The 26,067-nt window shown below is 43.6% G+C and overlaps 2 long non-coding RNA genes across 11 annotated transcripts; one reads left to right on the top strand and one right to left on the bottom strand.

The window, feature by feature from the left end:
* Positions 1–963: 963 nt before the first annotated feature.
* On the bottom strand, positions 964–10,793 carry LOC108350763 (uncharacterized). 3 transcript variants are annotated; one of them, XR_015686200.1, is made up of 3 exons: positions 10,704–10,793; positions 9,589–9,731; positions 964–1,639 (listed from the first exon to the last, which is right to left on the bottom strand). It is a non-coding gene; the product is annotated as an uncharacterized LOC108350763 (long non-coding RNA). The 3 variants fall into 3 exon arrangements; XR_015686199.1 differs by lacking the exon at positions 964–1,639 and adding an exon at positions 9,234–9,501 and having other exon boundaries at positions 9,646–9,731; XR_015686201.1 differs by lacking the exons at positions 964–1,639; positions 10,704–10,793 and adding exons at positions 9,234–9,501; positions 10,257–10,343 and having other exon boundaries at positions 9,646–9,731.
* On the top strand, positions 10,392–25,003 carry LOC147995075 (uncharacterized). Of its 8 annotated transcripts, none has more exons than XR_015686195.1 (4): positions 10,398–10,648; positions 21,057–21,173; positions 22,651–22,745; positions 24,379–25,003. It is a non-coding gene; the product is annotated as an uncharacterized LOC147995075 (long non-coding RNA). The 8 variants fall into 8 exon arrangements; XR_015686194.1 differs by having other exon boundaries at positions 10,404–10,675; XR_015686191.1 differs by having other exon boundaries at positions 10,408–10,871.
* Positions 25,004–26,067: the final 1,064 nt, after the last annotated feature.

Genomic DNA, 26,067 nt, shown 5'->3' with positions numbered 1-26,067 from the left:
CAACACTCCTCCTTGAGGGCCACACAGAGCCCTCCCTGTTGAAGAAAGAGAAGATCTAATCCCTTTCTATTTTGTAGAACAACCTCAGCCAAGAAAGCGACTGAATCTTTAAGAGAGGTTATTCCTTGTTGAAGCTCACTGATACCCCTGTCTATGGTGGCACTGAGCTGATGATAATTTTGTTGGGAGGTGATCAGGGAGGCAACCCTGGTTCCTGTCCCCACAGCTGACAGACCTAGGAGTACTGCCAGAGTCACGGTGGTGATGGGTTCTCTCTTCGTACGCGTGGAGGTGCCTCTTTCCCAGAACTGCAGGAACTTAGAGGAGTCATGAATAGTTAATCGTGAAAAAGGAGGACAAGGACACAATAATCTTTTTCTGTCAAAAAGGTAGATGTTACCACAAAAGGTGTTAAGCCTGCTGAGCAGGCAAAATGAGTGCCCTTAGGGCCAGCAATGGAGTTGGTCTTCGTGGTAACCACCACTATCTCATTGCAAGTAAGTGTCAGGGGGGAGGGCCGAATCACATGGGGTCCTAATAGACAGAGGCCAATTCCAGCGACCTGTGAGAGCATTATTTTTGGTTCAGAGTTTGCTGACTGGTGTAGGGAATGGGTCTCATTAGTAAAGGTGAGGTTTCCAAAGGTTGCTAGTCCCTCGTAAAAGGGAGGGGAGGAGTGATAACAGATCTAGCAATAATCTAGGGCTATAGTAGAATTAATATTGGCGAGGGCTGGTAAGGAGCTATTAAGCATTTCTATGAGCATATTGACAGTACAGGGGGGCCCATCAGGGAATGTGGGTTGATAAAGGGAAATGATGAATTGTTGGGTTGATGTGTAACCTGTACAGAATCTCTCGAATGTGACCCAACCTTGGGTGCAGGTGTATTGGTCCCTATGGCCACTGGTGGTGGTTGTGGCCGGGTTTTTTGAAATTTAATTTTTAGGGTGAGGCCAAAGTCTCTATATTGTTTATATAAGTGAAGTCCCCACTTGAAACCTCACTATTCCCAGTTTATCCTTTTCCCTGTTTCTGTAAAAGAGATCTGGATAGGATTACACCACCCATTCAGGTCCGAGTCAGTAGGGCATATGTTATTGAGGGGCTGTCGGCCCAGACTGGTGACCCAGGCATTGGAGAATTTTCTTTTAGCTGTGATGTAATCCCAGGAAGAGCTGGGTTTCCAGTACGTGTCTCCAGTGGTCTCACAGCCCCAGGAGGCACAGTAGAAATCAGTTTCATACCCACAGCCTCTGGCCTTTGTATGATCTCTGTGGTCAGCAGGGCATAAATAAATCCCCCCAATTTGAAGGGCCAATGTGGCTCTTCTGAGTGTATTACTGCAACCCGGGTCAGTACTGGGGTCTGCCAGCTCAGGGCAGGGGGGGGCAAAGATGTCATGTGCTCCAATCAAGGTAAGCTCCTAGCACTAATTTGCAAAGATCTACCTCAAGTTTGGGCCAGCGAACTCGTGCAGCAGTGGTGGAGTTGGCAGACACCACATCTCCAGCGCCATTAAGAATCACCCAAGTATAGTTGAAGATCTGGTGAGGCGATGTAGCAAGGGCAGTCGGGATGATGCTTCCAAGATTCCAGATGTAGGGGAACATGGCCACAGAGGTTCAACCTTGAAATGTCTGTAATTAAGCATAGTTAAACTTTTCCTCAGGGTTGTCCCTGGGTGGGTTAAAGGTCTTAACAAGGCGCTGGGGTAGCCAATGGGCACACCCAGTCTTTGAATCATCAATGCAGGCTGATCTACATCCCCAAATGAGGACCGGATCAGGGCCATACCATTGGGATATTAACGGGTTCTTCCATAGGACTCATGCATAATCATGAGATTCTACAGCTCCACATCTGATATCCAGGGATAAGGAGATATCTGAGGTGCAAGAGTTTAGGCTTTCTAGCCTCCACGGTTCTGCCATTTGCAGTTACGGCCTCTCCCATGAGCAGACTCTCCTGCGTACCTACAGCTTTCTCTCACTTCTCACATCTCCAGCAGTTTCAATGTCCAGAGGCTTCTACTGCAACCTAGACCTTCTTCATGCATCAGAGAATCCAACCCTTCCACACACTGTGTGGCCCCACAGGATTTTTCTTGAACCCTGATGTAAGTCCATGTCCCTGTAACTTGTGCCTTCAGCAAACACATAGATAATAGCCAGTTCTGTGGCTAACTCAAGAGATAGCTGGGTCCCCACAGACCATGGCAGATGTCCTCCAAGTGCGTGTGATAATAAACTTGGTAAACATTTCCAGAAGGTCACCCCTTTTTGGCTCTTTAGTTTTGGGAGGTGTAGGGAGCCATATTGGATTTGGGCCTGGCCGCTTTGTGACTATGGCTCAAAGTGGCTACATGACTCTTGGCTGCATGGCCACAGAGGTTCAACCTTGAAATGACTGCCATAAAGTCTTGAGATTGTTGGACAAAAATCCTCTCCCATGAATTTATGGCACAGAAAGATAACATTCACAGGATGTTTCAGCCTGAGCAAACACCAGACTCTGGCGTCTCCATTGCATGACCTCCTCACCTTCTGCTATCATTGCTGGAATGCCCTCCTCCCTCCATTCTTTGTGTTTCACAAAGGACACTCCCCCTACCTGAAAGCCTTAAAACCTGTAACGCTCACCCCATTAAATGAGACCTTGACAACAGAACTTTTGCTTGGTCTCCTTCTTCTCTTCACCCCCATTGATACACAGGTAGAAGGCCTCTTTGGGACCCTGAATAACTGGGTGCCCGCTGGCGGGGGCAGGGAGGAAGGTTATTTGATGTGCATGAGTGCACCCATGCCAGATGAATCTGAGAGAGCCAAAGGGCAACTTTTGGGTATCGGGTACTGGTTCCCTTCTTCTAATGTGTGAATCAATAGGCTTGGAGTCAGGGGCAGATACCAAGTCATCTCACTGACACATTCTTCTGAATTTCAATTCAGGAATTCTTTTACATATCTGCATGTGTGTGTGTGTGTGTGTGTGTGTGTGTGTGTGTGTGTGTGTGTTTGTGTGTGTGTGTGTGTGTTTGTGTGTGTGTTTGTGTGTGTGTGTTTGTGTGTGTGTTTGTGTGTGTGTGTGTTTGTGTGTGTGTTTGTGTGTGTGTGTTTGTATGTGTGTGTGTGTGTATGTGTGTGTGTGTGTGTGTGTGTGTGTGTGTGTGTAAGTGTTTAAGCATGCATTTGCCTCGCTGGGTTGACCTTATTTTGTTTGACATTATTTAATGATTTCTAACTCCACTCATTTTCCTACAAATGACTTACAGAAGTCTGATTCTGTGTCTGCTCTTGCTTTCCCAAGACAAGGTCCTGCTGTTAGGTTTGGCTGCCCTGGAACCTACCATGTAGACAAGCCTGTCTCCTAAGTCCCAAGATAAAAGGTGTTAGTTACCACTGACCAGCATCACCAATTCTTCTTCATTTTACCTTAAGCAATGCAATGGTATAAACAAAGACTCAGGGTTTGCTTCTTTGTTTCTTTGCTTGTTCATTTGAGATGGCGTTTCTCTGTGTAGCCCTGGCTGTCCTGGATTTTGCCCTGTAGGTGAGGGGCTCCCAAGCGCCTGGATTTAATGTGTGTACTAGCACTGCCCAGGAGAAGAATGGTTTTTCCGTGAGACTTCTTCACTTACCACACAGCACAGAGGGAAGTGCCACAGGATCCAGAGTGTAGGCTGTGAACTGCCTATCCTGATGCAGGTTATGAGACCTACAACTCTGGTGCAGAACCCAGGAAGTCTGGGTAGGAGTTCGGCACAAATGATGAGCAGTCTTACAGCCCTAAGTGACACTCAAGTACCAGTTTTCTTTCCTTTGGCACTTCCTTTCTACAGTGAAATCTTGTGTAAGCTGTTAAGGGGATGTTAAGTATGCTGTAATTAAGGTAGCATGGAAGATGTATTACGGAGAGAGAGAGGAGAGAGAGAGAGAGAGAGAGAGAGAGAGAGAGAGAGAGAGAGAGAGAGAGAGAGAGAGGCTGCTGAGAAGTGTTAACCTTTCCCATTATGGGTGAAAAGAACATGTGAACGAGGACACAGTCATGCACAGAAGGAGAGATATTGTTTGCGGTGTCTGCGCTATGCATGGTTCACATGGAGTCGTTCAGTAGGAGGAAGGAAAGCAAACAATTCCAGCAGCATCCAAGCCGATGCTTAGCCTCTGACAAACCGTCCCCTTACTAAACGCTCTCCATTCCCAACCCAGAACAGCGGCAGTCTCCCCCTGTGACCATCATAATGCTGGGGGAAGGAAGGACAGCTGCAGGGTGTGCAGCAAGGCAGGAAGAGCAACCGTGAGTCCTGGAGGATGTGGGTCATCCACGGCTCAAGGTCTTCCTGTGACAAATGAAGTGAGCAGGGACCTGAACCCAGGCAGGCTTTCTCCCACATTCTCTAAGTCGTGTGAGCACCCCAGGAGACCAAGTATGCCAGACTGGCCTGAAAACACAGAGACAGTGTGTGAGCTTAGGTTATGCTGTGACTAGAACAGGGCAGAAATGTTGCCCACCAATCAGCAAGAAGAAAAACATTGTCATGAGTCTGAATGACCTGGAAAGGGACTGAAACCAGAGATAGGGTGACAAAACTCAGATGACAGATATGGGGTCACAGGGCTCTGACCAGTGTTACCCTCATCAACCACACCAGACCCTCGTGGTGTCTTTGCTTCAACTAAGGTCTTGCTATATAGTCCAGGCTGACCTCAACCTTCATTCCTTTGACTTCAGCCTCCTGAGTACTAGAATTACAGAAGTCATGCACCTAATTTATTATCTTTTGATGATACTTCATATATATATTAGAAATCTATATATTATATATATATTACATGTATTATGTCTGCATATGTGGACTCGTGTGTGTGTGTGTGTGTGTGTGTGTGTGTGTATAATGTCTTCCAAGCTACCTTACTTAAAGCATAATTAGCACTAACTTATCAACTTACACAAAGGTTTTGTGGTGTTGTACTATGTGCATGGTTAAGTCAGAGGAAAACTTGCATGAGTAAATTTTCTCCTTCAAATATGTGTGTTCTAGGAGTTGAACTCAAGTCATCAGGCTTAATGGTAAGCACCTTTGCTCACTTAGCCATATTGCTGGCCCTTGTGATAGATACCTTTGAAATCAATTCACTTTTTTCTTTTTTTCTTTTCTTTTTTTGGTTTTAAGGCTGGGTTTCTCAGTTTAGTCCCGGCCTTCCTGGAACTCACTCTGTAGATTAGGCTGGCCTTGAACTCAGAAATCCAACTGCCTCTGCCTCTGCCTCTGCTGGGATTCTAGTGTGTGCTGCCCCACCTAGTGACATCAATTCCCTTTATTCCTTATTTACCTTAGCAATGCAATCATGAAAACAAGAACTGTGGCTCCTTTGTTATTTGGTTTGGTTGAGACAAGGCTTCTCCGTGTGTTCTCGGTTGTTCGGGAAATCACTCTTCAGGCCATTCTGACCTCGGACTCAGACACTAAAGGCACGAGCCACCACACTCAGTTTGTTTATAAGCAAATCAACTACTAGATAATATATGTCAGTAGATGTAGTACTTAAAAGACATCCCCATGCACCATGCTGGGAAGACCCAATACCAAAGAGCCTCTCAGGCTACACACAAAGGCAGCTGATCCTGTCTCTGCAGCCCCTGCTCATGTGACTTGTTCAGGGGAAGGTCCATGGGGTCAAGAACCGTGCTCTTGACAAATCTTACTCAGTACCCGCACACCAGGCCTGGTACATAGCTATTACACTTCTCAACTCTGGGTGGTGCTGTGACAAAACTCAAGTCCCTCAGTATAATACATCTATATTATGTATGCATATATCTATTCACAGAAACATATATATATATATATAAACACACACATATATATATACACATACATGTGTGTGTGTGTGTGTATAGTGCATAGGGGTATATACTTTACCCCTCAGCTCTAGACCCCAACTTGAACCCTCTGTCTCAAATGGACTCCAACTCCTCAGTCACCTCCCACCCTAGGATCCCTTCAAAACACCTACTTGTTGATGGATGAATATCCACTCATAGCCCAGTGCTTCTGGGAACAATGGGGCAGAAAAAAAGAGACTAAAGAGATAATTCTGTATTATGAAAGAATTAGTAACTGAGAACAAAGTAGGATTAGTGAGATGAAGCGGGGGGGGCACTGTCACCCTGAACTTCGAGGTGGGGGTCCATGCTGGAGGACCCGATTCAAGGTACCTCAGCTAGTCAGTCCTTGGGCACCAGGGTCCATCCATCTCCACCACCACCTCACCCGGCAGCTGCAGTCCAGGACAGCTGTCCCTCTCAGTGACCAGGCTCCTGAATACACCCCCCTCCATGGGCCCTCTTCATAGCTGTTCCGTGAGGGTGGGCAGCTCATGGACTGGGCCTGGAACAGGTGTGAGGGATCGGGTGGATGACGGATGAGCAGACGGCCTTGATTGCCATGTGTCTGAGAGGAATGTCAGGCCCAGAAGGGAGCTATGGAATGGATAATGGAAAGGCCCAGGAAACTGAGCTTTTGCCACCAGTGTGCCCCATGGCATGCCTTCCCCTGACAAGGACAGGCAGCCTAGGATAGTTTTCACCTGGTTCTGGATCTTGGGATTTCCATGTTCCAGTCCTCAGTCCAGTGTGCATCCTCTCAGAATTGGGCCTTAACAGCTCCACCCCTTGCCCTTTGCACCCTGATGGCCTTTTCACTGGAGATAAGCCCAGGCCTGCTGCAGGACAACCACCACAGCGCCTCAGAGTGAGCAGCAACTGCATGGATTCAGAGAGGGCAGCGGCTGCATGGATTCAGGGAAACCCAAGTGGCCTCTACTCTGGGCAGGTTCTCATCAGTGCTCTGGCAAGCAGACTGAGCAAACAGGGGCCTGGGAAGGAAGGCTGACTGTGAGACAGGCAGCAGTTTCTTGCCTGGACCAGTTTCCTTCCTATGTGTATACAGTAGACAGAGATAGTAGGAGGGAGCAGGCCAGGGTGCAGGGGACTGCCCATGACTGACCAGATTCTCCCAATTGCCAAATGTGCCCCACTGCATTTTTCTGCCTTTGTGCCCCTCCCACATGAGCACAGACAGTGCCCTGGCCCTCTCTGTTGTCCCCACCTTCCCAAGGCAGGACAAGATCTCGTCTGATCTCCCAGATTGGAGCCCATGAGAATACCACTTACCTTTAAGAAGGAGAAACATGGGCACCAAAGCCAAGACTCAGTCTAAGAAAAAACCTGTGTACCAAATTTGGAGTGGACATTCGTTTTTATTCCTTGATATACAACTAAGAGTGGAGTTTTTGTGTCATGTGGTAACTGAATTTTCAAAGAATTATTCCATATTTTTACAAAGATGCTTTGCTTGTAAAATCATTTTCATTTCCAATAGCAGTATATGGGGGGAACCAGTCCCTCCTTCTTAAAACTTTCTCTTTCAGACATCCTCAAAAGTTTGATGGGGTATCTTAGTAAAATTATGATTTGCATTTTCTTAATGACTATACAGTCAACTTTCAATGTTCTTCCTGCTGTTTGTATATCATTAAAGAAATATCTCTTCAATTCCTTCCCCTCATCCCTTCCTCTCTGTCTCTCTGAGTCAAGTGTTCTACTAGAGCTGGACCCTCAGTCCTCATTTTCTGTTTGAAAATTTGAGGCAGGGTCTCACTCAGTTGCTGAGTTAGGACTTGAACTCGTGACCTTCCTGTTTCAACCTGCCCATTAGCCAGAATTACAGACTTTGACCACTTGCCTGGCATCATCTCTCATTTTTACATTGGGTTGTCTTTTTGTTGAGTTTAGACTTATTCATATATTCAAGGCTGACTGTAAGACACAGAGTTTGCAAATTGTTTTCCCCGATCTGTATTGTCTTTTTTTTTTTTAACTCTTTAAGATGTGATATGTGTGAGTGTTTTGCCAACATGCATCTATGTGCATTTTACAGGTGTGGTTGGTGCCCCTGGAGGTCAGAAGAAGGATCAGATCCCCTTCAACTGTAGCTACAGAAGGCTGTAAACTGCCATGCTGGTGTTGGGAACCAAACCTAGGTCTTCGGCAAAAGCAACAAGAGCGGCTTCTTGTTGTTGTCATGGTTGCTGTTGTTGCTGCTGCTGTTGCTGTTGTTTGGGGGTGGTTAAGAGTCCCTCTAGGAACTGGCCTTGAACTCACAGAGATCAGCGTGACTCTGTGTCCTGCATCCTGGGATTAAAGTCTGTGCTACCCGGCACAGCAAGTGCTCTTAACCACGGAGCCGTCTCCCTCTGCAGTGTCTTCTCACTTGCTTTCTCACACAGTCCCAGTTTGTAACCCAGGCCATTTCCCAACCTGAGAGCTTTCTGCCTCTTGCCCTGGCCTCCTGAGTTCTTGGAGGACAGACAGACACCCTGCACTTGTACCATTTTTCTTTCTTGACAATGTCTATATTATGTGGTCAGGGCAACCATAGCAACTATATGGCCTCACTGGGAAATATAAAAAATTCTTTGCTTATCTACTTTTGTTTGAAACAAGGTTTTATGTAGCCCAGCTTGGCCTCAAACTCACTATATGTATCCAAGAATGGCCTTGAGTTTATAATTTTCCTAATTCTATCTCCCAAGTGCTGAGATTACAGATATGTGCCACTATACCATAGCATATAGGTTTTAATGGAACATAATGCAATCCACATCACTATGCTCTCCAGATTTCTTTTTTTTTTTTTTTTTTTTTTTTGTTTTTAAAGATTTAAGTGAGTACACCGTCACTGTCTCACAGAAGAGGGCATCAGATCTCATGAGAGAAGGTTGTGAGCCACCATGTGGTTGCTGGGAATTGAATTCAGGACCTCTGGAAGAGCTGTCAGTGCTCTTAACCGCTGAGCCATCTCTCCAGCCACCACTCTCCATATTTCTAAATTCATAGAAATATCTTATCCCATGTCTCTGCCAAACTCTAAATCCAAAGTCTTATCAAAGTATACATAGACAGTATGAACTCACAATTCTGTAATTTCATCATTTGGGATTCTTGAGGCAAAAGAATTACTTGTGCCTTGGAGTTCAGGTACGGGCAATATATTGAGACCCCCCTCCCTGACCTGGCAGTTATAGAAAGTAAACCTCCCAAAAAACCTGAAAGAAAACAAAAATTAGAAAACCAAAAAGATTACATGTCCGCAATCTTGAATATCTGAAATTCTCCAGAATTTCTTGAATACTATGATGAAGCAGATGAAAACTTTCATACACATTCGCCTCTTTTGCATTAAAAACATTTTAATTACATTTAGACGATTGATTTTGGTATGCAAATAAACCTTTCTTTCAGGAGACAATGCACTTTAAGATATACTTATAAGATACAATTCTAGTATTCTTTAAGGCACAGATGAGAAATGTCTTGAAAAATAATCCAAGGGCTAGAGTGATGACTCAGGAAGCCAGGCTGTTCTTCCAGAAGACCTGAGTTCATTTCCCAGCACCCACACAGCAGTTCATGTCTGTAACTCCTGTCCCAAGGGTTTCTACAGATGTATATACGGGAAAACACCAACATATATGAAATTAAAATTTAAAAAAAGAAAAAGAATGAGTTTTTGTGGGTAAGTTACCTGAATACCCGAGAAATGAAATCTTTTAGTAAACTCTCCTGGCAGGCCTCTAGTCACCTTGATTGGCTGCACATCCTCTAAGGATTAAGTAGTTGTGTTGCCATACTGAAGGGTGTGGAGTCTACAGCCAGTGCACGGACATGCTGGAAAAGAAGGGAGGACAGAGCCTGACCAGGATGAAAGTAAATTGGTGAATGAATGAAAAAATATTAGAGAGAGTAAAATGTTAACAGGATTGATTACAGGGGAGCATAAACTTCTAACCTTAGGAGGCAAACCTAAGGACAATGAGTCTTAACTTTTGTCATCTCAAAGGCATTTTAAATGTTCTTAATAAACCCTTAGAGGCAAGGAATAAATATTATTCACACCACTCCTAGTTTTAGGGAACTACTTTTATCTACATTCTTGAATGAATGGCTGCTGTTACTTATGGTCTTTGCATCATCCTGACAAAAGAAGCCTTCGGGGTGATTTAGCACAAAAGTGGGTTGCCTGAAAGAAGGCAGCTGCGGCCTAGTGGCTTTGCCTTGGTGCTTGGTGCATTTGGCATGTAACTGGCATTGCCTGTGGACATTAGCTTCTGCCCTTTCCCCAGCCCCTGGCACAATCGCTACATAAAAGTGATGCCCCATGTGCCCCCTGGACCAAATGGCTCAGAGCACTACCTTCTGAGGCCACAAGAAAACGTGCCCTAGGCAAATGGTGCCTCAGGCCACTTTAGAGAAAATCTCAGATCAATCCTTCAGGAGGCGACGGGTAACGGTCCCTGGAGGGGGAGGGGCGTCTCTAACGTCTGGGAAAGAGGTTCTGCTCCTTGTGTCTCTGAGTGCCTTCCTGAGGCTGATGGGACACTCCCTCACCGGTCTGCCTGAGCCTACAACTTCTCCAGGCCCGCCCTAGATTCCTCTCCCCTGGACTATGGGACTACTTGTGTGAGGGGCCGCGTTACAAGTGGAAGGTCCTAAAGGCGACTCTGCTTCTGTGCCGGGTTTATCACCGTTGCCAGGAGCCACTGGTTGCCCACCCCTACCCTGTGCAAATACACAGCGGATCGTAGGTAACAGCCAGACTGCGGGAAGGACTGGTGAGCGCCTGGAGAGCAGCTCCTGTACCTGGGAGGCAGGACCTCAGTGTGAAGTCATGAGACTGAAGGAGGAGCTTAGGGGCACAGAAGGCAGAACCCTGTGTGTAGAGCGGGGCTGGGCTGGCGAGAGGCGGAGCCCCGGAGAGAAGCAACAGAAATGAGGGCGGATCTTAGAAACCATGAAGGCGGAGCCCAGGTTTGTAGTAATTAGGATGAGGGCGGGGCTTAGAAGATTAGCAAGCGGAGGACAGATATTGGGCAGTTAGGATGAGGGCGGGGTTCGGAGCGCGAGAGGCAGAGTCCGAGTGTAGAGCAACAGAATGAGGGCGGAACTTAGGAGCGCCGAAGGCGGAGCCCGGACCTGGAGAAATAGGATGAGGGCGGGGCTTGCTGCTTGGGAGTGGAGCAAAATCTTAAGGGAAAAAATTAAAAACGTGCGAGAGGCGGATCCCAGGTGTTTCGTGGTCAGCTTGGGCGGGGCTTAGAACTGCCAGGGTAGTGCTCCCTGCTTGTGTCCGGTGCCCAAGGTTTTGTCATTTTGCCAAGGCGGGTGGCTCTTGGCTGAGGCTGTGGAGGGCGGAGCTGTAGGTGCTGCTTCCGGACTCCTCCCGGAAGGAGATGAGCAAAAGGATGGATACCTCCCCAGCGAACCACATTCCCACCCACCCAGCTGGGTCCCTGAAACTCGCTGAGGTTCAGGGGTCAGAATTGAGGTCCCCCACTGGGAGGTGGAAGGTGCAGACCCTAGTGTGCGAGGCAGATGGAGAGTTGGCTTCGTGGATAAGAGCAACTGTTCTAGCAAAGGACCTGTGTTCTCCTCTCAGCACCCACTTGGAGTCTCACCTAGGGCAGAGGGCATATGAGGCATGATGCAAAAGCAGAGAGATGTGGGAGCCCTGACGTTTGTGGTGAGGCTGGGATGGCTCTCATGGGAAATGTTGAAAGGATCTTTATGTTTAAAGTGGTGTGGGAGATGACAGAAAGGTCCTATTTCAAAAGGGAAATGGGCTGTGAATGTTGCCCTCAAGACAGCTGAAGAACCTATGGCACCAAATCTTACGGAGGGTTGGTTCCATTCTGTTTTAGGCAGTTAAATAGCAAATAAGATACTAAGAGGAGAAAGCTAGGCTGGAAAGATAGTTGGATAGTTCGGTAAAGACCCCTGAAACCAAGTCTCTTCTGAATTTGACCTCGGAATTTACATAGTTGAAGTAAAGGACTGTCTCCAATAAGCTGTCCTCTGCCTCCACCTTAGAGCCATGGCATATGTGTACACACACACACACACACACACACACACACACACACACAGACACACACACACGAAGGGGCACATAAAATAAACAAGACTAGGCTTTTAAGTTTAAAAGCCCAAAAACCTATACCCACTTTTATGAAGGTAATCACAATTTCTTAGTCTACTAGCAAAATTATGCGATTAGACCTTAGGCTATTTAAATTGTGGTAATATTAGGAATCATGATCTGGCCTGGAGAGATGCCTCAGCAGTTAAGATCAATACCCACCTCACACATGACATCTCACGACTGTCTGAAATTCAGTACCAGGGTACAAGTCCCACTCTGTCAAAGATGTCCAATGCAGGCAAAACACTAATGCACATAAAATAAAAATATGTAAGTCATTAGAAAATATGGTAATCTAACATCTAACTCATACTATTTCATAACAAGCTAATAGAGAGGTTCTTTTAGAACATGGACTGAGCCAGACTTATCTACATAATAAAAACCCCGACTCAAAAAGCAAAGAAGGAAACTGGAAAGATGATGGCTCAGCAAAAAAAAGCCATGCTGCTCTTGCAGGAGATCGGAGGTCATTTCCCGGTACCCATGACAATTGCTCACAACCACCTATCAGTCCAGTTACAAGGCACCCCAGTTCCTCTGGCCTTTGGGAGCACCAGCACTTGCATGTACATACCCACACAGAGACTTGCAAACATATATATCATTAAAAATCACAAAATGGAATAAAAAAAAACCCTTATGAAAGGGAAAAATAGAGTTTCAGAACATTTTTATTTAAGAATGAGAGTTTGTTAATGTCAATTACCAGGCCAGTTATAAAACCGTATCAGTGACCTTGCTGTCCTGGTTATAGTTTCCATTCAAAGTGACTCACACTTAAAGGGTATTCACAATTTTAACATTCTTAAATTTGTAATGATCTTTTAAAAAGCTATAATATATATGTATATTTATTAGTTTTGTACATAAGTGTTTTTGCCTTTATATGTATCTATGCACCATATGTATACAGTACACATAAGGCCAGAGGAGGGCATTGGGTCCCCTTGAAGTAGAATTAGAGATGTTTGTGAACCACAAGCTGGGTGCCAGGAATTGAACCCTGGTCCTCCAGATGAGCAGTTAGTGCTCTTAACTGCTAAGCTATTTCTTGAGCAGCTTGTATAAGTCTTCTGGAAAATACTCGTTCTTTGGTTTATACAGGTTTTCCGTATATTGCCATATTTCATCCAATAAAAACCTTAAAATCCCATCCATTAACACTGCCTGCTACTAAATATTGAGTGATACGGTTTCACACTCACAAGGTAGCTAAGAAAAGGTTTTCAAAATGCTAACATCTTCTAATCAGTCACATTAGGTATTGGTAGAAAACATTGTTGGTGATTGTGACTGAAATGACAAGGTCGTTTCTGTAATTGCAGAGAACATTTTGACCAGTGTTTGGCCAAGAATGACCATAGGTTGTCATTTTGATGCTTTTAATTTAGAATGACGTCCAGAGAGAAAAGCTCTATCTTTGACAGTTTTCACAGTGTTTCCATTAAATCTGTTCACTCTATTATCACTTCAGGTAGATTCCTGGTAGGTGTTTTCCTATAAGGACTTGACATATATTCTAGAATTTCAGTCTTGAGCTAAGCAAAATAAATCTGTTCCCTTCTTCCAAAATAATGATATAACACAAAGGATCTGATCAAGTAGCTATTAAGTGTCACAAAGAACTGCTGTTAGTCCTGTTGATGCCTTGAATCCTAGCCCTTGAGAGACAGATGGAGGTGAATTTCGGTGAGTTCCAGGCCAGACAGGGCTACATAGTGAGACCCTGCCAATAATAATAATGTATTACTACTATTACATTTATAAATATTAAATATCTGGGGCTGGAGATTTGGCTCACTGGTTAAGAGCACTGACTGCTCTTCCAAGGATCCTGAGTTCAGATCCCAACAACCACTTGGTGGCCAACAACCATCTGTAATGAGATCTGATGCTCTCTTCTGGTGTGTCTGAAGAGGTGGTGAAGACAGCTACAAGGTATTTACACATAATGAATAAATCTTTTAAAAAATAATAACTATTTCTTAGAATAATTATTATACATATTATTTAAGTAATTATTACTTAATAATAATAATTGTTATTTCAAATAATGCTGTATATTTTATTTTTGAGACTGATTCTAAAAGGCTTTACATTGTTTTCTCTAAGAAACCGCTCTTGCATCCCTGAACACTGGGACAAATACTCATACTTATGTTTTTATTCCACTTGTGAGGAAAACTTGACCTTGACACTGCAGGAACACTAAACTGCTTCTTCTCCAGACACCACATTCATCTGTCTGATTGGCAGAGTCTGGGAGACAAATCAGAGGGGAAATTTGAGTTTGGCTCTCACAGGGAGGAGGCAGAACTCACATTGGATCGCTGCTCATCTGAGAGAAGGCTGCCTGGGAGAGGATGAGCACAAGAGTACATAAAGCACGCTCAGCACTATTAGTTAGAGGAATGCAATCAAAACCACTGTGGTGATGGCAGGAGCTCTGGGAATCCCAAGCAACTAGGCTCAACCACCTGGCACACCACACCAATCACAGAGACACAAAGTACTGACAGGCAGAGAAGAATTGAGCAATGTGGTATGTTTGGAGGTGCAGATAAAGAGGCTCAGTGTCTACAAGTCCATCATCGGGGCACTGCTATGAGCTTTGGGCTTATATAGGGGATGGGTTTCAAAAGCATGACTAAGCAGGCTTGGTCTCTGTGTGGCCTGGTTGGTCCTTATCTCTGTGGTCTGTTGACCATTATCTGAGCTCTGCTTCCGTATGACAAGCAGAAGTTCCCACTGTCTTTGAGGCACTGCAGTTCCTGCAATTAAGACTCATTACAGATTTAACACTGTGTCTGGAGACATTCAGAGTCCCAGAACAGGGCATCATGAAAGCTGTGATAAGATACCTCTGTGTCTTGAACTGTTGGAAACAGGGTATCTAGCCTTGGTCTTTAAACACATATTTCTTTAATACTTAGCAGAGCTCACGCTGAGTTAAAGCATGTGATGATGTAGTATGCAGAGTAATGGAGAGAAACATAGATGAAGGTAGAGACGCCAGGCTTTTGGTACCTTGGGAGCTTGAAATACGAGTGACTACTTTATAGGAAAAGCACTTTCTAGGCACCTTAGACAGCAATAGTAACTTACGTAAATATTCAGTATATTCGTCAAAATTCATTAAGTTACTTTGCTAATTAGTATTACTTTTCTTTGATAAGACAAGGGCTCTATGTAATCTAGTCTAGTATGGCTATCCTAGAACTCCTTATGTAGACTAGGCTTGTCTTGAACTCACAGGGATTCAACTGCCTCTGCTTCTTGAGTGCTGAGACTGAAGACATGAGCCACCATGCCTTATAGACTTAGGGTTTTTTCAAAACCTACTTTAATTGTGGTTTTTTAATGCTTCACCCTCCCTTCTAGCTCACTACCCACCAGAGGTAGGGGAAAAGAAAGGTTAATGGGAAACGGGGTTTATGGATCTGTTTAGAAATAGTCTTTGGGGTGATTCCAATCTTCACAGTCAGCAGCAGTCCAGTCCACTCAGCAAACACCAAACACAAATCAGTCACAGTGGCTCCTTCCAGAAGAAACCTCCAGGCTCCACCAACCAACCAATCAGCAGGAGTCAGCAGAAGCAGCTGGAACACCACCAGACGTTCATTGATGCATTTCTCTCTCAGAGTCAGGACAAATGAAGAAAGCAATGAACCAAGGCAAGAGCGACCTCAGGGAAGACCAGCGTCAGAGAAGCCCAAGGAAGACCAGCAGTGAGCTGCAAGGTGAACCAGTGCAAAAGCATCGTCTGCTGTCTGTTGGTTTCCACTCATACTCTTTCCAGATATCACATGTTCTCTCAAGCATTCGCTCCAGAAAAACATCACATGCCCTTTCACCAGATTGCTTCCAGAAAACATTCATGGCGGTTCTCAGCAACAAATATTTTCAGAAAAGACTTTCCAGAATGAGCTGGGGAGGTGGCTCAGCAGTTAAGAGGCCTGCCTGCTCTTTAAGAGGTCCTCAGTTCGATTCCTAGCAACCCCATAGTGGCTCACAACCATCTGCAATGGGATAGGATGCCCTCTTCTGGTATGTATGAAGAGAGCAAGACTGCACTTATATTAAAACAAAAAAAAGAGAGTTTCAAGAAAACCCCAAAGAGTCTCTAATGAAACAAGAAATTTCCACTTCAATGCCTGGCCTTCAAAATACATTTTTAAAGAAAAATAAACTGGGATAGCTGGGAGAGTTTTGTAAATCTAACACTGAAAAGGTTGGGTTGGGAAGATTCCAAGCTCAAGGTAAGCTTGAAGTATAGAAAAATGCCTTGCTGGAAACTTTTAAATTTATGGTGTGTGAATTACACATCAAAACATTATTTTGAGAGTCTCTGTGTGGCCACTAATGCAGATGTTCACTGTAGCGATTGTGACTGCTGTTATTGAGATTTCGCTGTTTACTGGAGGTTTTTTCAGGAAGGTTTCTAACTCTTAATGGAGCATTGCAAGATGAATATGGGAACAAGAAACAAGTACCTATACATCGATGAGTTGTCAAAGCCCTTAAAGTTTCAAATATTGGTGTTAAACTCAAGTCTAAGTCAATAGAATGAGCTTTTGGATTCAGTCAGGAAGACCCAGTAGGGGGCGCTCTGTGCCCTAGTTATGGAAGGTCAGTGAGCCTCAGTCAGTTAGGTTTGTTGGACCAGTTTTTTTCACTTTGAAAATTACCAATTAAAAGCAGACAATCATAATGGTGTTCTGCTTTAAAATATGTGCCTTATGTTCCACTGGAATTGATGTTTTACTTTTAGCTTTTCATTTTCATGATATAAAGGATTTTTGTTGTTGTTACTGGTGGGTTGTTTTGTAGGTTGGCAGAGTGCTTGCTCCCCATATGTGAGGTCCTGGATTCAGTCCCAGCCCTGAAGAAAATCAGATGTACTTAAAAGAGTGTCGTTGAACCTATATATTGTTTATCTGTGTGTGTTTAAATACATGGTATGTAAAATAATTGGTGTGGAAGAATTATTTTAAAGCACAGTCAGTTCTATTTTTTTTTAACTTGCATGGAATCCTGATTAATGGCCTATTTCCCTTTCACCTCACTCTAACTTCTTTTTAAACAAATGTGTCCTGGTTTCCTTTCTGTTGCTGCGATAAATCACTCTGACCAAAATCAGCCTAGGGAAGAAGGGTGTGTTTGGTTTCACTGTCTAGGTCATGTCCATCATTGAATGAAGTCAGGGCAGGAAAGAATTTGGAGGGAAGAACCTTGGACAATTGATTTTCTCGGTCATGATCAACTGGCTTCCTTGTACAGCCCAGGATCACCTGCCCAGGGAATGGTGCCACCCACATGGGCTGAGCTCTCCTATCTCAATTAAGATAATGAAAACAAACTTTAAAGTACATGTCCACAAACCAACTTTATAAACCTAATTACTCAGTTCAGAGACTTTTTTTGAGGTCTTCTAGACCGTGTCAAGTTCACAGTTAATAATAACTAGAACAATGCTTGTTCTTTCATTGTTTCAAAGGTCAGTGTTTCAGCCTGACTGGTCCATTAAGAACATTGCATCGTTGTGCACTGTGACACTCACCTTTAATCCCAGCGCACAGGAGACAGAGGCAAGGGGATCTCTGTGAGGTTGAGGCCAGCCTGGTCTACATAGCAAGTTCCAGTACATCCTGGACTACACAGAGAGACCCTGTCTTAAAGAAGGAAAGGAAGGAAGGAAGGAAGACAGGAAGGAAGGGAGGGAGGAAGGAAGGAAGGAAGGAAGGAAGGAAGGAAGGAAGGAAGAAAGTGGTTATTTGAAAGAAAATGGCCCCCATACGCTCATAGGGTGTATTGCTATTAGGGGGTATTACTTTGTCACTGGGGGCAGGCTCTGAGATTTAGGGTGCTCATGTCAGGCCCCTAGACTTCTTCTCCAGCACCATGTCTGTGTGTGAACCATCATGCTCCTGCCATGATGATAATGGACTAAACCTTGGAACTGTAAGCCAGCCACAATTAAATGTTTTCCTTTATAAGAGTTGTCATGGCCATGGTGCCACTTCACAATAAAGGAAACCTGAAAACAAAAAAAATGGAAAGAAGGAAGGAAGGAAGGAAGGACAGAAGGAAGGATGGAAGGAAAGAAGGACGTTACATGACTAGAGCATTTCTTCCTTCAATAGCATTTTGAATCCAAATACTAGTAGTAATTTGTATAAAAATTATCTATAACATTTTAGTATCTAACATTAAGATTTTATTTTTAAGCAACTTTATGAAGTGTTGCATTTTTAAATATCTCAGGACTACATTTCAATGTGAAATAAACTGTTTCTATTATCACCCAAATAAAAATCAGAATGTCTTATGCTGGGCATGATGGCATATGCTTTTAGGCCCAGCATTCAGGAGGAGAATCAGGCACATGGATCTCTGTGAATTCTGAGCTACATAACAAGATTCAGGGAAGCCATAGCTGAAAAGTGAGACCCTGTCTCAATAAAACAAAACAAACACATTTCATGATACAACACTCATCTTTCTTTATGGCAGGTGAAATTATTGTTTCAATTTTTCCTGTTCTACTGAAAAAATTTGGATCTCAACCTCTATATTAGTTTAACAGCAGTTTTAAAAAGCCAACATTGTGGTGTAGTCCGGGATGTGAGTTCCCTGGAAGCAGAAGCAGGCAGATCACAGCAAGTTCACAGCCAATTGCAGTCAGTCTCAAGGCAGACAGAGCTACAGAGAAACAAACAAGAATCTCTAGTGTTCTAGTGGGGTATTTTTCTATGGTCTGAGAACCACCAATGTGAATACCACATAATTAGAATATGTAGAGTTGGCAGAAGGACACATACTCAAGATATATAATTTTGTAACCAAAATGCTAACAAAAACTAAGTGGTACTTGGGAGATTGCTTGGAGACCACCTAGAGTAAGAGCTGCTGGCTGCTCCAACCAGAGAGTAAAGTCACAGAAGAATAATTGGATAGAAACAGGGCCTGCTGGCAACACCATGACACCACGACACAACCCACGACACCACAATACCACCCACGACACCAGGACTGAGAAATGGTGCGCTCAGAGCACCTTGCGGGCAAACTGAGTGAGGATCCCTGGAGGCTTAGGCGTATGTGCTGAATGTGAGTGCTGGGACCTGAATCCAGTTCCACTAGAAGTAGGTAAGCATTGCTGGTTTTATTGAGGATAAAGATGAATGTATGTGTGCCTGTTGGTGCAGTAACCCAGCTGAAGGTTTTCCTTTTCATGCTGAAGGCTGGAATTCTGTCTCATCTACTTTTATCTAGAGACAATCACATATGAAACCACAGCTCAGATATAAGGCAGTCTTCTGTTTACACTAATTCCATTATTAAAACTACACATTTCAGGGTTAGAGAGATGGTTCAGTGGCTAAGAACCTTGGCTGTTCTTCCAGAGGACCCCTGTTCAATTTGCAGCAACCATATGGCAGCTCACAATTGTATGTTACTGCAGTGCCAGGGGATCCAACACCCTTAAAAAGACAAAACATCATTGCATAGGAAACAAAAATAGACAAGTTTTAAAAGAAAAAAAAACTCAGCCAAGCAGTTGGAGTGCATGCCTTTAATCCCAGCACTCAAGGGACAGAGTCTGGCAGATCTCTGAGTTAGAGGCCAGCCTGGTCTACATAAGTGACCTCCAAGACAGTCAGCATTACACATAGAAACACTGTCACAAACAAACAAACAAACAAACAAATCCTCAAAAACACACATTTTAGAACCAAATAGGCTCTGCATACCCTTTGTCGATTGCTATTCTCACTGTTTCATTTTAGCCCCTGTACTTTCAATGGCTTCCTATAGATGGTCTATGTGTGGGGTAGGCTGGGACTACCACAAGTATAAAACCAGACAGAAATCTCTTCCCAGTATTTGCTGTCTCCATCAAAGAGAGACTTCAGAACTGAGCCAAAGTAAGGAGTTTAGGTGAAGATTGTTACGGGATAAATCTACTACTCCGGGGTTAGATCAGGTTACTTATTTGGGGAGCAGTGAGGTGATTCAAGCCAGGACTTCCCCATGTAACTTGGCTGTCCTGGAACTTGCTCTGTAGACCCGGCAGGCTTTGAATTTATAGAGACCAGACTGCCTCTGTCTCCCAAGTATTGGGATAAAATTATGCACCCCCACCCCACGCCACCGCCGGCTGTTTCAAGTTTCTTGAATAAGTTGCATGTTCATATTTTGGGTTGCTCACCTTATGGGAAAACTGTAATAGGGGAAATAGTGAGTTGAAGTGAAGGAAAGATGGGAAATCCAGGAATGGGTTTAGAATTTTCCCAAATAGGGTTCAGTTTCTTTTCCTACACTGTTGTGGTCGGGATGCTGATGTGCCATGGTGTCAGGTGCATGATGGGAAGTGCAAATTGAAAGCGCAAAGATATGCACATAGAATTTTAATAAAGCAGAGGATTTACAGTCACCTTAGTCGTCCTCCCCGGTCCCAGCAGGTCTTAGTGTTCTTACTGTAATATGCTAACCACACCAGCCTCTGGTTACTTTGCAGTTTGTCCCTTGATTTAACCAGAACCTATCTACTGACTATGTTAGTTAGGCATTTGAATTTCAAAGATCCTACAGTAATGTTGCTCCAAATAACAGACAGTGAGTAAACTCTCAATGAGGTGGAGCTGAGCATGCAGAGTCCGTGTAGAGCAAACCATGTCTGATGCCGGCATGTATCAGTTTCAGGCTATTGCTCCTGGAGAGTTAGAGCATGTGAACCTTGAACCCACTTATGACTTTGATGTTGAGTAGAAAGAATGTTCAAAGTAGGCAGACTTTAAATCAGGACAAATCTCAAGGAAAGCCTTGGCATAATGGTTTTGATAGACTCCAATGATTTCCTAGTATTGAGCTGTAGTGAGCATAGCATTTAAGGCACGTTTGTGTGAGCACAATCTGTGGCAGACCTTGCTTTATTCCCAAGAAACCCATACAGTGGGAAGAGCACATCCTCAGTGAAGCACTGCAAAAGCCTTGATCTCTTTATGCAGGAAGAAGACTGGACTCACTTTCCTGTGTTTGACAGCACATTTGTGTCCTATTCAGGGAACAGAGATGGTATTTGGCAAAGTTGTTTGACCAAGCACAAGGTAGATAATAGTCATTTGGTGAGTCATTTTTTAAAATTAGTTCCTCTCTGCAAAAATAGATATCTACAGTAGAGCATATCAGTTACATAAAGTAAAACTGTACAAAACTGTGCAGTTAAGAATGAATACTGCTGAGCCATCTCCTCTGAGCTTGCTGCATATTTTTAAATTGATTTGTGTTCGTAATGATTCTGAGTGTTTTCTCACCGTGTGTATTTTTGCAGACAGAGTCCAGAAGAGCACATCAGATCCTCTTGGACTAGAGTTAAGAAAGTTGTGAGTTTCTCTGTAGGTGCTGGGAACTGAACCTGGGTCCTCTGGAAGAGCAGCAAGCACTCTTACCTGCTAGGCCATCAGTAGCTGCAACCCTCTTTCATTTTGTTTTGTTTTGTTTTGTTTTTCCCTGAGTGCTGGGATTAGAGGCAGAAGCCACCCTGTCCTGCTTAAAATGACCTGTTTTACAAGACATATAGTTATTCCCCCTTTGAGCTTTCGTCTTTCCTTTTGTTTCTAAAGATTTATTAACTTTTATTTCATGTGCGTGTGGCTGAGTGTATGTTTGTGTGCCTTGTGCATTGAATCTGGAGCTTAGTGGCTGATAGGTTGTCTGTCCGTATCTCTGCCCAGTCCTAGGCCTCCATGTCTTTCTGTCATGTGTGGCTTATCACATAATTGCTAAGGATCCAATCTCAAGTCCCCATGGTTATGGAGCAAGTTCTTTAATCCACTGATGGCCAGCAACATGCTGGTTTTTCATGCCCAGTAATGATCACTTCCCAGAGCAATATGGCCTGAATGAAACTCAGGGTGGAAAATTTCAAAAGGACGAGGGACTGACTTCATTGCAGAGTCTCCTGTCAAGCTTCTGGGAGCCTGGAAATGATAACTGTAACATCATGGCTACAGTGTCAGGCTTACTTTGCAGTTCCAAAGACTACATTGCCTTTAGTGAAGGCCAGCTACATCAAATAGCACACCACAGGAGCATGAAGATGTGTCCTGTGAAAGAATGTCTTCTTCGTGAATTTGGCCATCTGCTAAATGCTCTCCATAGAGTGGAACATCCACCAGCTTTTTCAAGCTGCAGCTTTGTGACCCACCAAGGCTACCCATCCACGGGTCTCTTAAGCTGCCGGGCTTCGGTGCTGTTTTGTACAGTCCGTTCTATTCACAGGATTCAAGTCTCTGAGATTTATCCTGGGAATAGAGTCGTCCGCAAATTCCCAGAGGTTTCTTGGTTATTGGAATAACCTGACAGCTTTTTTGCTCATAAGAGCATGTTATGCAAAAGGGTCCTTTAGTCCAACAATCCAGATGTCCTTTCACTGCCATTTGGCCTGCGGTATAGCCAGGATCTTAAATATTAAACACCTCTAATATTCTAGCAGAGTGTTAATGGTATAAGCAAGAAAGAACCTCAATTTAAATTATTCTGCCATATCAACACAGTTTTTTCATTCATGCTCGCTGTAATAATATTTTTCATGTCTTCCAGCTCCCAGCACGACTAACTCTGGACCTGTGGGCTCAGAGCAGTATGGTTGATGATGGAAAAACAACTCAAGAGAGACGCACACACATGCACCCCAGGTTAGCTTCAGACTTACTGTGTAGTAGAGGATTGTCTTGACACTGCGATCTCCCTGGCCTGCCTCCCAGGGCTGGATTCGTAAGAATACACATCCATGCCCGGTTTGTGTGTGCCTGGTATCCATCCCAGGGCTCTATGCATGCTAGGTAAGCATGTTAGAACTAGATTAAATCCCCAGTCCCTTAGCTCAGCATTTTCAAGTGTATTCTTTAGGAATTATATGCTTGGGGGCAGGGGCTTGGGTGGGGTTGGGAAGTAGACTTAACAGTTAAGATCACTTGTGGCTCTTGCACAGGACCCAGGTTTGGTTCCCAGAACCTGGGGACCAGATGGTGGCTACCCATAATTCCAGTTCTAAGGGATCCAGCACCCTCTTCTGACTTCTGAGGATAGTGGTCATACAAGTGGCACCCAACACAAGCAGCCAAAACATTTAAAAACAGAAAAGAATGCCACAGATTTTTTTTAATTGTTTGAGAACTTTTATCTGTGTATAGGTCAAAAGACATTGCTTTCTTCTGGTTTTCTTTATATGTTTCCCAAGCTTATTGACTATTTGCATATTAATTCAAAATTATCTATTTTTGTGCATTTACTCGGTGAGGGGAAGGAGTCCTTAGGCTTTCATTGAATTTTATGGGCTTTTTATACTTACTATGTAACAAAAGAGATTTTTCTAGTCACAATTGCTATGAATTTTGATATTGTTTGATCTATATTTTCTTTGGATTTTGATTTCTAATTTTCATTCAAGGTCTCCCTGTATATCTTTTGCTGCCCTGGAACTCTCTGATTTGCCTTCCTCTGCTGGAACTAATGGTGTGCCCCACCACTGCCTGGCTTGGTGCTTGTCTTTCGGTGTACATCACTTTTAAAGTTCTAAACAACACCAACTATACCACTCACTCTTCTTTGTAATTTCTGATGTATTATTCTGCTTCAGAAGCTCTTGTGACTTTTTCTTTGCAATTTCCTCATTAATTTTAGCTCAAAACTCTCTGCAGTATGTGCTGTTTTGTATGGACACACATTTATTCTGGTGTTTTATTGATAACTGATTGGTTTCTTAATTTTTTATGATTATCAGCCTTCTTTTAAATTATAATTATTTTTTCTTCTTTAAGATTTTATGTACAGTGTTCTGTGTGTAGGCCACCAGAGGGCGCCAGGATCCCATTACAGATGGTTGTGAGCCACCTTGTGGTTGCTGGAAATTGAACTCAGGACCTCTGGAAGCGCAGTCAGTGTGTTCAACTTCTGAGCCATCTCTCCAGCCCTATAATTCATTATTTTATGAGCATTGATTTGTGTTTTGCCTGCATGTATGTCTGTGTGAGGGTGTCAGATCCCCAGTAACTAGAGGGACAGACAGCTGTGACATGTCGGTGCTGGGAATTGAACCGATGTCCTTTGGAAGAGCAACCAGTCAGTGATCTAACAGTTGAGCCATCTCTCCAGCCACTCCTCTCCCAATTTGTAGCTTTACTTCTTTTTTGTTTTCAAGTGCTTCTACAATAGAATGCCTGTTTATTGATATGTTGTATTTTTGTCTTGTATTAGATTTTAGTATGTATTTTTTACTGATTACCAGTTGGACATTGAAAAACTTCCTTCAAACTGTTCATTTTTCAGGTGCTGACCTGGACTCACACGTGGTGAGGGGGTCAGCTCTCCCATCTTCCACCGAGCTTCGGTTTTTCAGCCATCTCTCCAGGTCATGTGATCCTCGTTGGAAAACCACACACATCAAACATTTGAAAATAGACACCACTCATCTTGGGCAATAACACGGTTCAGAAGACCCTCCGGAGGATCTTCTGTCCTCAAGGAATTGATTAGAGACTTCTACTTGCAGAAAAAGCAAGGAGGGCTGATTACGGGAAAAAAATGCCTACAGAGCTGGCAGGCTGAAGGAAAGAGAGAACATAGAGGGAAACTACCCTACTGTAAGGCCCTGGACTCTTGTCTGGTATAAACCTTAATCGAGCTCATCTTAATGGGGTTCTGGGTGTAAATTGGGTCCTCACTCTTAGTACTTTGCCAACTGAGACATTCCCCCAACTCTGTGTTGTCTTTTCTATACATCCTCAAGCTGCTATAGACAAAAGAAAATTGAGACATTTTTCTCTCCCTAAATCTGGGCATAACTATTAAGACACTGTTTCCCTTTCCAGTGTCAGTCTAAGTCTGTGGTAGTGGTGAGCAGTGGACCCAGTACCCATTTACCATAATATAGAGTAGATTCATTGACAAGTGCCACTGTGTACATCAATTTGTTTGTCCATCATTACCACTCTACAGCTCAGCTGGACACTGCCCAACTCAGCTGCCCATATATTCTCCCTGTACAACACAAGTAAGAGGAGCTCCTGCTCTCTGGAGCATTCTAATTCCATTGCAGAGGCTAAGAACAGAATAACAATCAGGGATGTGTACAATGTATCCAAGGCTTAGGGGTGTTGAGTCATGCCCTCTACACCTGCTTTTCAACCCTCCCACCCTTAACCACCCCCAACAAACCAGGTTTCATTACTATGCCATAAAAGAAAAAGGAGACACCAGATCTCGTGAAATGTGTAAATAATTTTAAACTTTTTTGAGTCAAAATTGCATAAACAGAACAATAATATAATGAATAGAAAAGTTAAATACAAACTACCACATGTAAAATAGGTTATTGTAAACCTAGTGGTATCAACCCTAAATACTACACCCCCAACTTCCACAGTGGGAATGTTAATCTAATGAAGAACATCTCAAGTTCATCTTAATATAGACCAAAATTTTTTAAGAAAAATTTTTTAAATTAAGTAAAACTTTTCAAATGAACGGTTCAATCCAACCCTAGATGGGGCTTGAGATAAAAAATGGCCATTTGCCATTGTATTTTCTTCAAATCAACTTCCAAATCTAATGAGGTTCTGGGAAAGAATGAGTCTTTAAATGAGCATGATGCTTTTCTTCATAGTACTGGATGAGCAGGGAGTAGTTGGGCGAAAGTTCTCTACCCTGTACTAGTCAGTCAGTAGAGTATGGTGGTTCAGAATGGCCCAGATCTAGGCAACCCATTTTCATTTCTTAAACTATGTTCAAGCTTAAAAAAACAAAAATACTAAAAAAAGCACCACCACTACTCCCAGCTTCAATTTAACAGCATCGAACTCCAGCATTAGAGATGCTAGTGAACAGCTCCAGCTTCTTCCTGCTGATATCCCTCCTGATCTTCTGCAGGGGATGACAAAATGAGGGCATTCCTATTGGAAATAGTTGAAACAGGGACTAGAGTATTGGAAAATGATAATGGCCAAGGATTTCAAGTGA

This window comes from Rattus norvegicus, chromosome 4 (assembly GCF_021556685.1).
Source record: "Rattus norvegicus strain SHRSP/BbbUtx chromosome 4, alternate assembly SHRSP_T2T, whole genome shotgun sequence".
NCBI lineage: Eukaryota > Metazoa > Chordata > Mammalia > Rodentia > Muridae > Rattus > Rattus norvegicus.
This window is presented reverse-complemented; position numbering and strand designations above follow the sequence as displayed.